This window comes from Xiphophorus hellerii, chromosome 10, assembly GCF_003331165.1.
Source record: "Xiphophorus hellerii strain 12219 chromosome 10, Xiphophorus_hellerii-4.1, whole genome shotgun sequence".
Taxonomy (NCBI): domain Eukaryota; kingdom Metazoa; phylum Chordata; class Actinopteri; order Cyprinodontiformes; family Poeciliidae; genus Xiphophorus; species Xiphophorus hellerii.
The window spans coordinates 14,761,673-14,777,832 of NC_045681.1; the positions used below are offsets into that span (position 1 = coordinate 14,761,673).

General features: G+C 38.5%; 1 protein-coding gene across 1 annotated transcript in view; it reads right to left on the reverse strand.

Annotated features, from left to right (window-relative positions):
- Positions 1-16,160, reverse strand: part of thrab (thyroid hormone receptor alpha b) — a 133,487-nt gene that overhangs the window by 97,787 nt on the left and 19,540 nt on the right. The window contains exon 2 of the mRNA XM_032573955.1: positions 15,513-15,595. The gene's annotated coding sequence lies outside the window, so the exon portion shown is untranslated. The remainder of the gene's footprint in view (positions 1-15,512; positions 15,596-16,160) is intronic.

The following is a 16,160-nucleotide window of genomic DNA, read 5'->3' on the forward strand; positions in this document are numbered from 1 at the left end:
TAAGTAGAATTTATGGACCAAGAAACAAAAACTCACAGAAAAAGTTAAACTAAACAATAATGTTGTAACTGCATGCTTTGGCACAGAAGATGAGCGAACAGACATCATAAAATCAAGGAAACAATCCAGAAAGGTTAAGGATAGTGCTGTGGAAAGGTTTGACACAGGGTTGTGTTGAAGAAAACCCGATGAGGGCCCTAAACATGCAGCCAGAGTTTTAGTGGAATGGCTTGGATTAAAGCATGTTCGTTTTACAATGCTTCTGCCCAAAATTCAACTGGCTTTCACATATGCTCTCCAATAACAGTAGAAAGAGCGTGTGCTGTCTCTGCAAAGTAGAATAAGCAAAATATTCAGACTCTCTTTTCCATACTGGATTAAATGATTAGCAGGTCTTGTTTTGTAAAACCATTTATCATTTTCATTTCACTTTGTAATACTTGGTATGGTTGACAATCACATGAAATCGCAATAAAATGCATTGAAGTTTGTGGTTTCTCGGCTGGAAAGCAACCCTAAGAAATATGCAATCCTTAACAAATGAAGAGTACATTCCAGAATCAAAAAGAAGCAAAAAAAATCCCTACACGACACTGTGTGTTAAAATAGTAAGGCTTTAACGAGTTAAAAAATAAAATAAAATCTCTGTTGGCCGTGATTGGCCTTCCCGAAAGACCACAACAAACTGAGCCTGTAGTTCACACTCACTGTACACTGATGGGTAACAGAAGGGGGTTGATGAATGAGTCAGGACAGTTTTACCAATCGAGAACAAAGACTGGCATCGCTTCAATGGAACAAAGGACGTGTCTTGACAGAAAAGTTGATGTCCAAACCTCTTTAAGCCACACACGATCGACCTAAACACTGTTCAGTCCCCTGTGAGCGTAGATGTGTTTGATGCCTTTGTGTAAAACTTAATGAAAGCTCGGCTGGGACACAGTCCCCTTTTGTAAAGATGATAATCAGAAACTCTGTGGTCTTTGTCTTCACGTTGACTGCACCATCTCACGTCTTTGAATACTGATGAGTACAGTGTGCATTTACAAGTTCGCAGGTACAACAAGGCGATCTGGAAAAAGACAGTTTCAGCCTTTATCATGACACAAGCAGCTGTTGAAAGGTTCCAACACATTTCTCATATTCATTGTTTTGATCTGTTTTCGTACTGCGCAGAACTTTGCTTTGAAATGTGCTTTATAAATAAAATTGATTTGGCTTTTTGTGTAAAAATTCCAGATTTTAAGGAATGACGGATGGAAATCATGCAACTTTTGGACAGCGAGAGTGAGACTAAAGTTCAGATAACACTTGTGGCTACTTTTCCAAACTCTGTAGGAACCCTGGATGGATGTTTGTGATCATCAGCTACGCACATTTTCTATTGCTAAGCAGCCATCGAGGCTGGAAATCTAAGCCAGACCAGATACAACGGACGACCAAAGACGGATGAGCCAGTGAGACATCTTGGGGAGGACATGCCAACCAAACTCAGTAAATCACAGGACTAATGTGTAGCAGAGCTCGTCAGAATAACATCACACACATGTGGGTGAAAAAAACAGATTCACTGCTTTGCTGAGGATCTCGGTACATGTGAAATCCGAAGAACACAAACCCACATGAAAGCTCAGAGGAGGAACCCCTGTGCTGACAAGAGCTTAGCTTCACACCCCAGTAAAGTGATCAAAAGGGCCAGCTGTTGGTCTGTGTGTACAAAACAGACCAACATGTTGCATACAAGAGGATAACAGACAAACCAGACAAGTAAATGAGACAGGAGGGTCATTCAAAGGTAAAGGAACACCAATAGGACTCGGGTGAAAAGAGGACATAAGCCTTGGGCTCCTGGAAATACATCTGCAAAAGAGTTTGATTTTGCACAAATGACACAAACTACAAAAGCAGAAGGGGAGATTTTTGATTTAAAATACTGATTTTTTTTTCAGCCATTCCTGCCTTTAGTACATCCATAAACAGAGGGCACACTGTGCTTTATAATAGCATTTTATAGTATTACAAATCCAAGTGGATATATTTAGCAGCCTTTTTGCAGTAAAGGAGAAGCTTCCAAGGGCAGTATTATGTATTTTCCAGGAACATGGCACCCTTTTATAGCGCAATCAAGTAACTATGTTACCTTCAGTTGTTATGAAATGTTGTATATGTAAATCATGACTAAAGAAATTTGACTTTGCAATTTAACACCTTGAAATTGGGCCTCTGTCTCTTTAAGAAGCTCCTGCTCTTTCAAACACTCCGTCTTCAGGAAGTCATCACAATGTTTCTCCATTAAGCCTTTAACAACGTTTTAACCGGCTTCTGGACAAAGTCAATTTTACATAATGCTGACAGTTTAATTTTTAAAAAACTACTTTTTTTTACATTTTGAGTCTTTGCTCATAATTTAATTATATTTGACTGTTCAAATAAGGCTTAGTTTTAACCTTAAAAGATTCACTGTAGATGTTTTCATTATTTTTCTTTTTTGAACTTTAGAAGCACGACTGAAAAATAAAGCAAGAATAGAGATAAAATATATTTGAGGAATAAAGAAAATATGCTAGTTTTTGAGAAATGGGGTGGTGAGGTAGGGAAGACCATCAAGATATAAAATAGGTTTTGGGGCAATTTTACACATTCACTGCAGGTAAAGTACAGCAACAGACATATCAGAATATTGTCTTTAAAACAGCATGCTTTATGCAGGCATTTGTCAGTGTAAAAAAAATACATATTTTGATGAAGTATGAGATCTTAATGCTGTGCCTTCCTATTAGCAAAGCAAATACTGATTAAAAGCTGTCAGCTGCTTTATCAGAAAGTGCAACAAAATAAATTATTCTAAAATTTTACTAATTTACTTAGAGGGAGGCAATAAAAAAAAAAATAACTGAAGAAACTAAAGTTCAAAACCTTCAAAGGGTAACCAGTCAGTCTCAAACTTTTTTTTTTTTCCTGCACACAAATGCTCCCTGAGGTCAAAATGTGGGGTGATGGAGCAAAGGGGGCCCAGGCTGCTGCTGTGGCAGCCTGCAGTTGATTTAGGATTTTTGAAAGGAGGCCAAGATTCCAGAAGGGATACTGTAACCGAGGGGGCAGGCCATAAAAACTGCCAAGAACAGAGCTATTAAAAAAAGGAGGAGGAGAAGACAGGGATGTGGTGAATATTAAATATCTGCATGAGTGCTTGAGTGCAGACGATCGAGAGCTACAGAGTTAAAAGTCTGAGAATGAGGCAATGGGTGAATCTCAATTGGGAACATTGGGCGAGCAGTGCATGTAGGGAGCCACACAGCAGTTATAAAGCTGCATGTAAGTTATATGAAAGAACTTATTTAATTTTATTTATGAAAGCAAGGAGTGAAAGCACAGGAGACAGCCAAAGAAGTTTGATTTTTAATATGTACTTTAGACTGAGTAGGCAGCCAAATTTCTTTCTTTAAACAGATTTCAGAAAGGCACAAGAAAAATCCTGGTTATTTTTTATATAACACAATCAATTCATTTTAATTTAGTTATATAGAACATAGTGGAATAAAAAAAACTAAATAAAAATAAGTTTCAATTCAGCCACACCTGAGGGCGACTATGGCTCTGTGGGTAGAATAGCTGTCTTGTGATCAAAAGGATGTAGTTTAGATTTCAAATTCCACATGTCCATGTGCCCCTGGGCAAGGCACTTAGCCTCAAGTTGCCTACCGATCTGTGTATTGGTGAATAAATGTGTGGGAGAATGAGACTCTAGTGTAAAGTGCTTTGAGTGGTCAAAATGATACAATTTCAGTCTATTTACCATGTACATACATTCCAGTGAATTAAAATCAGTTTATTATTCAGATTAGCTTAAAAAGTTTTTTATCCAAGGAGACCCAGATGATTGCATCATCTCACCAACTCGCAGCATTCACTCCTCCTGGACGAGAACACAGCACCAGCAGACAATCACTTGACATTACAGGAGTCCTTCATACTGAGCATGCATGTAGCGACAGTGGAGAGGAAAAACTCCCCTTTAACAGGAAGAAAGCTCCAGCAGAACCCAACTCAATATGAGCGGCCATCTGCCAAGTCCGACTGAGGTTTTGAGAAGACAGAACAGATTTACACAAAAGAAACAGAAGAGCTGTTGTAGGAGTATTCATTATATTACTGAAAAGCAAAAAGTTAATAGGAGGGCATGGACAAAGTTTGGTATTATATCAGCAGACGCCCTCCTCCAAGAAAGTACTACAGCCGAACAGAACACCAGACCAGGCATAGATTCAGAAAGCTGAATCTATGCCTGTTTTTAATGTGCTTTAGACTGAGTAGGCAATGACAAAGCCACATTTCTTTCTTTAAACACATTTCTGAAAGGGACAAGACAAATGTCCCAGCTATGTCCCAGGCATAGCTTCAGAAAGCTGAAGCCTTGCCTCTTACGTGGGCTCATTTTAAAATCTATATTTGTAAAGGGGAAGAGTTCTGACAGAGGAAGGACTTGTGGTTTTGAACTTAAACACGTTACGAATGTGACTGCAGCTTAATTGTCCAATAAAAAACATAAATCCATCAAGTCCTAAAAAGTAAAAAGAAAAAAAAAACCTTACACAGAGGCTCATAAATTTCAAAAAAATTTATGAAATTCGTTAGACATCTATGCAATGTTCACCAGGATTCCTCTTGAACTAAACTCGTCTGAGCTTCCAGCTATTCCGCTCAGGCTTCGGGAGCTGGAAGATGAACCAGCTTTGTGAGTCTGTTTTACATTCACCTCCGCATTGTTTTTCTTTTACGTACTCTTTATCAGCGCCATCTATTTTTAGCAGGTTTACAGGAACACCACAGCTTAGTACAGTATGTTCCATAAAATACCAGCCTCTCATGACCACATCCCCAGACATGCCTCTGCAACCATCTCCTCCTGCTGTATGTCTGAGTGCAACAAGAGCTGGAATCCTTCTAGACTGTGAAGAGTCACAGAGAGGTTCAGGCGCAAACACTCAACGCAAAGAGACATGGACAGAAGAAAGAGTTAGCATTAGCATTTCAAATTTAGTCTTTAATATTATCTCAGTTTGTCCTGATCACAAGGACTGACACATTCCTAACGTAGAAATGCCATCAACAATGACTTGATGGGTAGAGGAGGCTATATGGAGTTAGAATTTTATTGCAATATTTTTTGGTACTATTGTGGTAACAATACAAATTATGATTGAAAACCTATTTATTGTTTCTTTTTTTAGATAATTGTATGGCTATGGCAGCATGATATTGTCACAAACACAATTACTTTTCTTAGAAAAACCTTCCCAATTGAAATTGTTTTCTTCAGAACACCACTTACTTAAATGTGATTTATATTGCTGAACGGCACACAGGAACTGCATTTAGTCATATTTTCAATATTTATTGATATTTTCTGATGCTTTAGTGGATAAAATAGTAAAAATACCATTCAGATGATTAAGGCGTTTTATATTTAACATCATTAATTGAAAGTCATCGAGGCAACGATAAAATTGTTATGACTGGTAGTTTTTCATGAATGATAAACGATGGGGTGAATGTGCACTCCTTATAATCAATCTGAGAAGGGTTCTAAAGGCTAAATACTACCTTCTGATAGCCCAAAATGTAGTCCACCAAATTACCTTTCAGAAGATATATGATTAGTAATTAGAGTCCATATGTGTGTAGTTCAATCTCAGTACAGACACAGCCTTTCAGATAAGGAGTCAGAGAACATTAGTGGACAAACAGCACCATGAAGACCAAGGAGCACACAACGAGGAGTTAAGGATCTCACTCATTGCTCAATCCTAGAATGGAAAGATCATGGTGATATTGCAAAAACATGGATGCTGAACTAAACTGGCAGGAGAGTACGAGGCAGCCAAGAGGTCCGTGGAGATTATTATAACTGCAAAGGTCAACCGCTTAGGTGGGAGAGAACTATAAGACGATTGCATTAGTAACAGCAACTGCACTGTAACAGCTTTTATTTCAAGGTGTTTTTTGTGTCTTATTTAAGCACCCTTGTATCCAGCGGTCCCCCATTGTGAATAGGCTTTTCACTGCTAAACTGAGAGACATAGGTTTAAACAAAAGAAGAAAAAAACAAAACAAAGATCAAAACTAAATGCAGGTTTTTTAACAAGACTTGCCTGCGGGTTTATTTACAGAAGCTAAATATGGTGGGCTTTGTTTATGGGAAACAGAGTTTGACTTTCTATGCGTGGAAAAATAGCCTGTTGCCGATGATTTGGTCTTTAATGTAAGTCACAATTGCTTATTTTCCTTTGAAGATATAACTGGATACACCTGTGATAGATAAAGCATATTCATGTGTTTTAGTGGCCTAATCAAAGTCCATTCCTAAAGCCAACTGATGTTAAAAGGTGCTCTCCATCCTATCTGACAGGGACAGATTGAATGGATTATCTTTTGTCTCCAAATGTGCAAAGCTGGTAAGAAAAAAATCAAAATACACATGTGCCTCTAATTGAGGCAAAAAATGTTGACCGACAAATTATTTCCTAACAGAACCGAGCACAAACTCAAGTCAAACTTTTCAGATATTTTTATGTAGAAAAAAAAATGAGAAATGCTGAAACCTATCATAAAATCCTAGTAAAACTTTAACATGTGATTGCAATGTGATACAACAGGAAAAAGCTTAAGGGGTATAAAGACATTACACATTATGATGCTTTATTACACATTATTTAGGTTCTTTTTTCAAATAAGTGAATTTTTCAATGCAAAACCAGAATGGATCAGCTTGTAAGGAATTTCTGCTTGGAAAACAAATGTCCTCCAATGGACGAACTTATGCAAACCTGGACAGAGTTGATGTAATTCCAAAATGTCAACTGTGTTTAGTGACAGCACTAATAAAAAGGATTGGGTAATGGGAAATTAATGAAAGCTGAAGCATAATTTGTTGCTGCTAAGCAGGACTGGCAAAACAGACTGGCCAAATAACACGAATTACTCAGTTCAATATTGGAAATCTTCTCTAGCATTACGAAGCAATGACACGTAAGCTAAAGCTCTTTCTTATGATTTCATCTAAAAGTCAAAATTAATCAGAATCTATTTTCTATGCCCAAACTTATGGAAAAAAAAACAACCTCAAACTTGAGAGGATAGGGTTTGTCTGACGAACAACGAACAATAAACATCCGCACATAAACACAGCTGCAGAGAGGAAGTGTGTCAAACCACACTGGCACAACTTCAGCTAAAATAACCTTGACAGATTTGGATGGCGTTCCATGTAGGCGTGGCTTTGCCAAAAGGCACGTGGTCAGTTTATGTAACAGAGATAAAACCTGCAGCCGTCAGCTTGAAGGCAGAGAAAAGAAAAGAAAACTGAAAACAACAACCTAGGGAAATGAAGCAACAACTAAGAGGACAACATGGTTATTTGAACCTTCAAGCTTCCTTGCTCCTATGTTATCGCGGATGATAACACTGTGGGTAGAATTTCATCTGACTCCATGTCTTTGTTGATCTCTGCCAAGTGGTGAGGGAAAAAATGTCTTATAATGGGTTCAGGTAGCCTTGGCGTACTGAAACCACCCAGCTGCGCAGAAAAATGTGTCCTTAATGAGGAGGCGCAAACCACGGCTCACTGATCTGGAACTCACCCCTAAACACAGAACAAAAGGTAGGCACCCGCACATTCCTGCGCCCATCCCCTGAGTACCTGCTGGAATTTCTAGGAGAAAACCCTGCAACGTACAGTACATGTTTGTGCATGCATTTCTCAGCATGCATGGCGGAGCGGCAGGTTAGATGTCTAAAACCACAAACTCTACAGAGCTTCATAAATATCACAGTCCAGACTCTTGACCTTCACTGGAGTTCTGTAAAGTTCACTTCAGCTGTGTATGACCGACAACAACGGCATTATAATCCTCTTCATTACATTATTTTATGTCCCCGTAGATGGTTGTCTCATTTTTGTTGTTTTAATCCTCCCCCATGTTGTCGTCTACCAGGAAGAGAGACCTGGTCTTGTCACCCATAGCTTCACTGATTTAAAAAAATTGCAAGGAATAATTTCTTGGTTGGAAGGTATTTGTTTGGCTTAGAATATAACAAAAAAAAACATATCATGCAACTCTTGCAGTTCACGGGTTTCATCAAAAGTTATAAGTTCACTTATGTCATTTTGTTTAAATACAAGTCTTCAACAGGCAATGCTCAGGCTTTTAAATACCTAAGTTACAAACACCGGGAATCACAATAGACTGTAAGTAAATCAAGCTTATTTGTGTAGCACATTTCAGCAATAAGGAAGTTCAAAATGCTTATTGCAAAACATAATACAGTAACCAATTATGAAACAAGCAATAAACATTACATTTTGCCAAATGCCGTCAACAAAATCATCAAGCAAATATCTATCAAGGTTCCAGTATTTAATTTTTTTTTTTTTTTTTAAAAAGGCAACACTACACAGGTAGGGTTTTAGTCTAGATTTGAAGAAATTTAGTGTTTCTGCTTTTTAAATAGAGATTTAATAGCTATTGAATAGGAGGTGTCCCAGGATAGAACCTTGGGGTACTCCACATATGACTTCTGTCTCCACCAATGAGAAGTTACCTATTGACACAAACAAGTCTCTGTTCTTTAGGTAAGATTCAAACCAGTTCAGTACTGTACTAAAGTCCGACTCAGCTCTCCAGTTGTTCAAACAGAACCAACACTGTGGTTCCTCCACAGTCTGTATTTATGTGGATGTCTCTGAACACTTTGAAGAGGGCAGTGGTGAGCGCAGAAACTGAACTGAAATACGTCAAAGTGGTTGGTCATTGTTAAGAAACTGTTTAATGTTGAAACACAGCATTTTTGGCAAGCAGAAACATTTTAAAAAGTGAATTATGTTTTTGTCCTCAGTCATTACCAGGGTTTCTGTAACTCTTCAAAAGTTCAAATTAAGGCTTTTTGAAGCATAAATTTAAGTCCTATATATTTCTAAAGATTGACTTAATGTGCCTACTTAAACTAAACTTGTCTAATAAGTTGAATATAACTTTGTCTATTTATGTTAGTGCCTTTTGGGCTCTGGTATGCAACCAAGCATACAGTAAATTTCATAGACCTCGTTAAAAATGCACTTTCCCTTGGCGAAGGACCTAGAGGCTAATAAAATTAAAGCACTGATTTCAATTCCCTACAGTAGGAAAATTAAACTCAAATTTATGTAGGAGCAAAATAATACACTTTGTATGCATGTATGTGTGTTGACTAAAACGATAAAGACGAACATTTGATCCAAAAGATGAAGACACAGACTGTACTTTTTGGAAACTGTGGAGCAACTTATTTCTTACAATGCGCTTGGTATTTTCTATTATCAATTTTTTTTTTTTTTACTTGAACGGCTTTTTAAATTAGACTTTCAAAAAACATGGAGAAATCTTGATCATCTTTAAATAGTTGTAAGCAAGGCTCATTGGAAGTAAAACAGAAACATTTTGGGTGGATTAAAGTATTTGCACTGTGCTGCAACGCTGCCAACGTATTTGTTTACTTGCTCTGCCGCTCACTTTCTCCTCACTCTAGATTAAATGTACAGTACAGTGATATTTTTACACAGTCTTAGGTCACTTGTTGAACTTGTAAACGTGCAGGCTCGGCTTGTTTTGCACTCAGCTTGAGGCTAAAGTCTTTATGAAGTCTTCGCCACACTCCAACCCATTATCTCTAATCCCTTATAGCTGAGAAAGAAGTAGAGCAAACTCTGCCAGGGCACGTTACACACAAGCATGGGTCAGTCTGGAGTGGTGAGCACTTTGAACCCGTCGTCTCCCAGTGTGAACGGCACAGCCCAACATGCAGCGCACATATGACTGTGTGACACATACGACACAGTGCTGGGCCCCAACTCACGCAGGCTTCAGGGAAAGTGGAGGGAGCAGATAACACAAGCAGAAAAAGTGGGGCAAAAAGAGAGGTAAAACAACTATTATACCCGTGTGGGTCTCACACTTATCAACGAAGAAAAAAAAATGCATTAAATAAAGCCTGATTTCATCTTTTTAATACAAATTAAAGGATATATAGAGATTTCTATGAGGGAAAAAAGGTATTCCAATCTGGTTATTGCAGTGGAAAATATAAATTTAACCCTTTTCATTTGAAATATTTACCATTTATAAAAAATCCTCTTACACTGGATAACCCTGCAGCACTCGTAGAGTAACTTATAATGCTTGAAGGTATTATTTTTATATGGTTCAATCTGTCAGACTGGGTGCCATTGCAGTTACAGGAAGGAAAGAACAAATGAATGAATGAATGAATGAATGAATGAATGAATGAATGAACAAAAATATGGAGGAACAGAGGGAAAATGTATGGAAACCATGTTTAAATGGTGGCAACACCATGTTTTGGGTATACTATTTTCAGAAGATGGACAAAGCTAGACACTTTGCAATTTGCCATTAATGTCTTAGAATGACCCAGTCAAAGGATGCAAATTGGGGGCACAAACTGACAACTGACAAAATTGTTTGCAAATTGTGCTTTTCAGTAACCACAAAAAAAAACTGAGTTTGAACATAAATGTTAGGAAACTGGAAGTGATAACATGCCAGTTGATGCTCCACTCTGATGCAACACAAGACCACAGCATTATTTCAGTGAACTTTAACATTTAGCGACAAGGAAGCAAGGCATCCGTGCACTGTTGCACTGCAGCAAGAAAATCCTGGGCGTTAGTCATGGTCTGCATGGAGTTTGCATGTTGTCCCTGTGTACGCAAGGGATGAGAGTGTGCGCGTGTTAGTCCTGTACGTCTCTGATGGACCAACGATCTGTCGGTGTACCCCACCTCCATGGAAAAGCGGTTAGGCAATGGATGCAAAGCAGAAGTTATTTGTATCAGAATTTAGTGCATTAGAAATTACACAAGAAATTGCTGCCCTTTCAGGCTTCTTCTGTTTTTTTGCTTTTTTGTCACACTTAACTGTTTCACATCAATATAATTTATAATATGCGATAAATATAACCTGAGTAAATAACAGAAAGTAGTTTTCATTTATTTATTAAGAACTGCTGACTTAGAAGAAACACAAAAGCCTCTCTCGCAAAAAAAAACAAAACATCTTAATGACCTCAGAGATTTTTGGCAAAATTTTCTGTAAACTGACAAGAAGGTGTGAATAAGATGACAGCCACACCACATGGTGGTATTAGGATGGCCTGGGGCTGAGCTTAAATAATGATGTAATTAACGCTCCTACAAATTATACTCTCAAACAAAAAATCCAGAAGGAAAATGCCCAGGCATCAGTTTGCAAATGTAAAAAAAAATAATAATAAAATAAAAAGTACAATTCAAACATTTGTTAATTTTTATAAACCAAACGACGGTATTTCAAAAAAACAGAACTGAGATGTCAGCAATCATTACAAAATGCTGACCGCAGACAATCACACATCTCCTGAATGTGGGTTTTGAGTCTTTCCTCTGACACCAAACACTTACCCCACCTCTAGGACAGAGGCAGACATGATCGCACATGAATTCGTGAAATGACAGAGCCGCGAGACAGCTTTAAAAACAGGAACATTTTGTACTTTGTTGAAAGGAGGCATAAAACCACTTCCTTCTGTGAATGACAAAGCAGTCCAAGAAACCACACTGTTTCATAAAACAGCACATGCTCCTTTCCTTGGTTGCTCTAGACCAATATTACAGCTACACACCAACAAACCTTACCATGAAAACCTAATGAGCATCCAATCTGCCAACATCTTCACTTAGAAACGTCTTTACCGGATATGGCCAGCCTACCCTTCCTTGAAATGTCATTCTGCAGCATTGTCCAACTGAATCCATCACAACCTTTATTGGCAAGTAAAACTAAATTGGTGCAACTCTTTTCTGTCCGAACAACCGAGGGCTTCAAGACAGCTTATTGGGTTAGTTTATCGATTATTGACAAAAAAAAAAGCACGTTTAAATGTCACCTCCAGAGAAGGAGACAGCATTCCTAAAGAAACATCCATCTGGCTGTTTAGGGTATCTTTTTAAATGTCACACAGTGTCGCTTCCTCACAGCATCATCTGTCATAAAGTTCATCAGCCGTCAAACTCAAAGCACAGGTAACATCGAAAAAAAAAAAAAAAAGCATATGGTGGGGGTACCCAACCAGGTGGTGAGTCACACTGGCAGAAAACTGAAGCAATTCAGCCCCTGGCTCTGATCCCCCGTTTCTAATACACATTCAAAACATGCAGTTCAAAAGTGATTTATGTACAGGTTCAAACATAACGGGCAGCTTGCTTCATGCATTTTGTCGGTGTCTATGCATATTCGTCTGTTTGATTACATGTGTGTATATATTTGCATTTGCAGCCAGGAATGCGTGCCCAGATGGGCATATGCTCTTCTGTGTTTGTGATCCCGAGCAGGAAGGAGATTTTCCCCAACGGGAATAACAGATGGGTAGGGACAGGCGATCTTTGCGCCACCTGAGGGTTTGATGTGCGTCCGTACGATCTCTCAGTCCACTGACAGAAGCTGCTTTTATTAGCTTCACATTTGGTCATCAAAACACCACAGAAAATTAAGCCTCCACTAACAGTGACACCGAGGACATTCCGACGGCAGCAGATGTCTGAATGTGAGCATCATTTTCACTTCCAAACTGGTTGTGCTCAGTTTCTCCTTGGGGGATAGAAGCACTATGAGAGGTTAGAGTATCAACACTACAGTAAGCGACAGTCAAACCACAGGACCACCAGTGTCAGTATGGAATAAACTGATCAAATATTTCCTGTTTTAGTCAGATGATGCAGAGAATGAAACTTTATCATTGCTATATCATAACTGATTGCAAAAAACAACACAATGGCTGAGATGCAAATTTAGCAAACGAACATAAGAAAAAGCTGATTGTATTGATATGAAGAATTTGAAATGTGAGGTATTTTCTCCAACAACTGACTTTCAAACATCACTAAATCCAATCACTCAACTCCTTATCATGCCATCTCCCCACTCCATCCATCCCTAACCCCACCCACCCAATCATCCAACCATCTATTTATAAATCAAACCACTCTTTCCATTAACCTACTATCAATCATATCAATCAACCTACCCATTAAACCATCAATTTTTTTTTGTCACCCATCGATCCATTAACCCACCCATCAACACAAACATTGATCCAACTCTCCATCCATCTATCCATCCAATAACCCACTAATCCATCATTTTATCAGTCAATCCATTCATTTCATCGATCTACTTTTCTACCCATCAATCATCAACCCACTCTTCCATCCATCCATTAATCCATCCATACCTAGGGCCAGCATGCCAGTGATCCATCCATCCATCAATCCACCAATTAGACCATCCATCTACCTCCCCATCAATCAGTCTACTCACTCAGTCACTTACTTTACCCTGTAATACTGTGAAATCGACATTTTTACTTAGAGTTATCCATACTGGGAGAACCTCACACCAATCCGTGCCTACTGAAGAATGATAGTTTTTTTGTTAAGCCTCCTACTTAATGACAGGGAGCCAAGTTTTGTCCATTCAGTGGAAAAGAGGAATTTTACCATGTCTGGCACATAAAAGATAAACTGAAACTTTCATCTCTTATCTAAAGTCATCTTCAGCTATTTAAGACTTTGCTTTTAACCTTTGGGACATAGCCAGGTGATGCCAAACACACACTAATCTGGCTTTGGAGTTTCAGGGATGAGCTTCCCAAATCTCTGACTTCAATGCTGTTGAAAGTTTGTGGACTATGACGAAAACCAACAGGTTCAAATGAACTTTACCAGTTCCACCAAGGAAAGTGGTCTTCTTGGTGGCCACAGAATAATCAACAGCACTTAAAAAACAGATACTTAACCAGATATAGGTGAATGTCTATATTTAAGATCCACAATAAATTTAAACTTAAGCCTAATTCATGTTTTTTTTAAATACATTGTACTTCTGAAGCAAAGTGTATACCAAAAAAATGATCTGTTTCCAGACCTAAAATTTGCACATCTCAAAATACACTTACTCACATTTGCTCGTATAAACTAAAATAATCTCTTCCAGCTCACTGAAAGCATAAAAGAAGAAAAAAATAGGCTCTCTCCAAAATTAGCTGCTTCTAAAAACAAGCGTCACTCTTCAGCATCACTCAGCAGCTGTCTGAACTGTGGGGGTTTTTTTTTCCACTGAACATAACCAAGTTCTAAATCTCTGGGAAAACAATCACAGTAATCACATCACATCAGTTCCAGCTGCCAGAATCTGTCAGTTAATCTTTAAATTACATCCAAACAATCATTCCAGTCAGTAAACCAACAGCTCAGAGGACCAGCTCTGGACTTTCTGCCCCATCCTGCAGACATGTTGGGAATATTTATTCTGCTGCAAACTCAAAGTCCAAACAGAATGATGCAAAGTCCAGAGCAAACAAAGAACATGACAAAAGAAAAAAAAAATCATGCTTCTTGAATATTGTAAAGCATATTGGAAAACTAAGCGAGAAAGTTGATGATAGCATGTGGCTAATAAAGATGACAAAGCTGAGAAGTTCAACACTTTGCAAGATAACGCTCTTGAGTAATCTTGGTGATTGCAGAATGCTGATCTGGGAAATATGTAGAGTGGCCAGGTGCCAGCAGACTAACCGAAGAAGAACCTGTTCCTCTCACAGTGTACTCTCAGAGTCCTGTCAGCACCCAATGATCTCTCGCCCTTCAACACCATAAAAAGGTTTGATGTTTCAGCGGACACTTAATACGGAGCCAAAGCAACATTTTTTTTCCCCTCAGAAAACAAAGGGCATGCAATTATAGGAGAGAACAATGAAGCACAGTCATGGTTAAAAAAAAAAGTAAATCCTCTTTCATTTAGGTTGCTACATATCAGGATGCAATAAAAATCCAATCTGAAGCAAACAAAAACACAAGGAAAAAAGTCATTCATTGATTAAAAAAAAAAAACAATTAACTTATAATGGAATCACTGTGTGCAAAAAACCTAAGCACTAAGTTATGTTTGATGAAACTTCCTACTATATAAGAAGTTAAGGAATTTTACTATAATCAATATGATTCTTACACTATTATTAAGTAACCCTAGATAAAAGCGGATGTAGGCTGGACTTCTAACCTGCATCGATTTTTGGGCTATTGTAGGATTTTTTTGTTTTATTTTTGGAGTATTTTATCTTATTTATTTTTTACGCTTTTTCTTTCTTTCAAACAAAAAGAAAGATGAAGCTGTCATATGCAGAGGGTATCACATTTGATTGTAGGTTTTTAATGTAAATATAGTACCTTCAAAAATAAAAATTTAAAATAGCGGCCGCCCCGCCTGTGCGCCAGTCGCCTTTTGGTAAACTGTCACTGCAACTCCCACATTACAATGATCTGTGTTCACTCTAATGCATCTGCAGGAAAGTGGAGAATTATTTGCTTAACAGCGACTTCTTCAGCCTTAATAATCATCCACGACAATGAAAACACTTCTCACCTTGGTTGCCAACTGCCTTCACTTCAGAGCTGCTCCTCTATTTTCGATCCCAGCCTTCGTTCCAGCCAACGTCTCTGCAAACTCTGCAAAGAGAAACAAGCAGTCTGGTTCAGCCTCGTATATCTGCACCATCTAAAGCAGAATCTAGTCAGACAGTCCACACAGTGAGGGAGTTGCAGGGGAGTCCTATGAGAAAGCAGTTCCCCGAATGCTGCAGATAGAAACGGCAATATGAAGTCCACATGGCCACTGATGCATGCATGAGTGGCCTCCCATGTCATCCATCCCATGACATGGGATGAGTTCAATCCCAGTGAGAGGCGCAACGTTCCTCTGTCCATGAAAAGCAATGGTAGATTTTCATGTCACCAGCTTAGAGCTAAAAGGATTAGCAATCTAATCCTTTAACGAAACGACGCGGACGAACCGAGGAATCAAAGAGCGTTAATGGCGTGACTTTAAAATAGTCAACACAGTGCACATGCTGTGTATCTGGGAAGGAATTCCTCACACTTGGTATTCCCTTAATCTGCTCTTTGGCTGTTTTACTTTGGGGGCAATAGGAGAAAGAGCCACAGGACTCCTCAACTCAGATGGAAGAATCTGTCTGTTACCTATTTGTCGTGTACTTCACAAATCTGGCTTTAG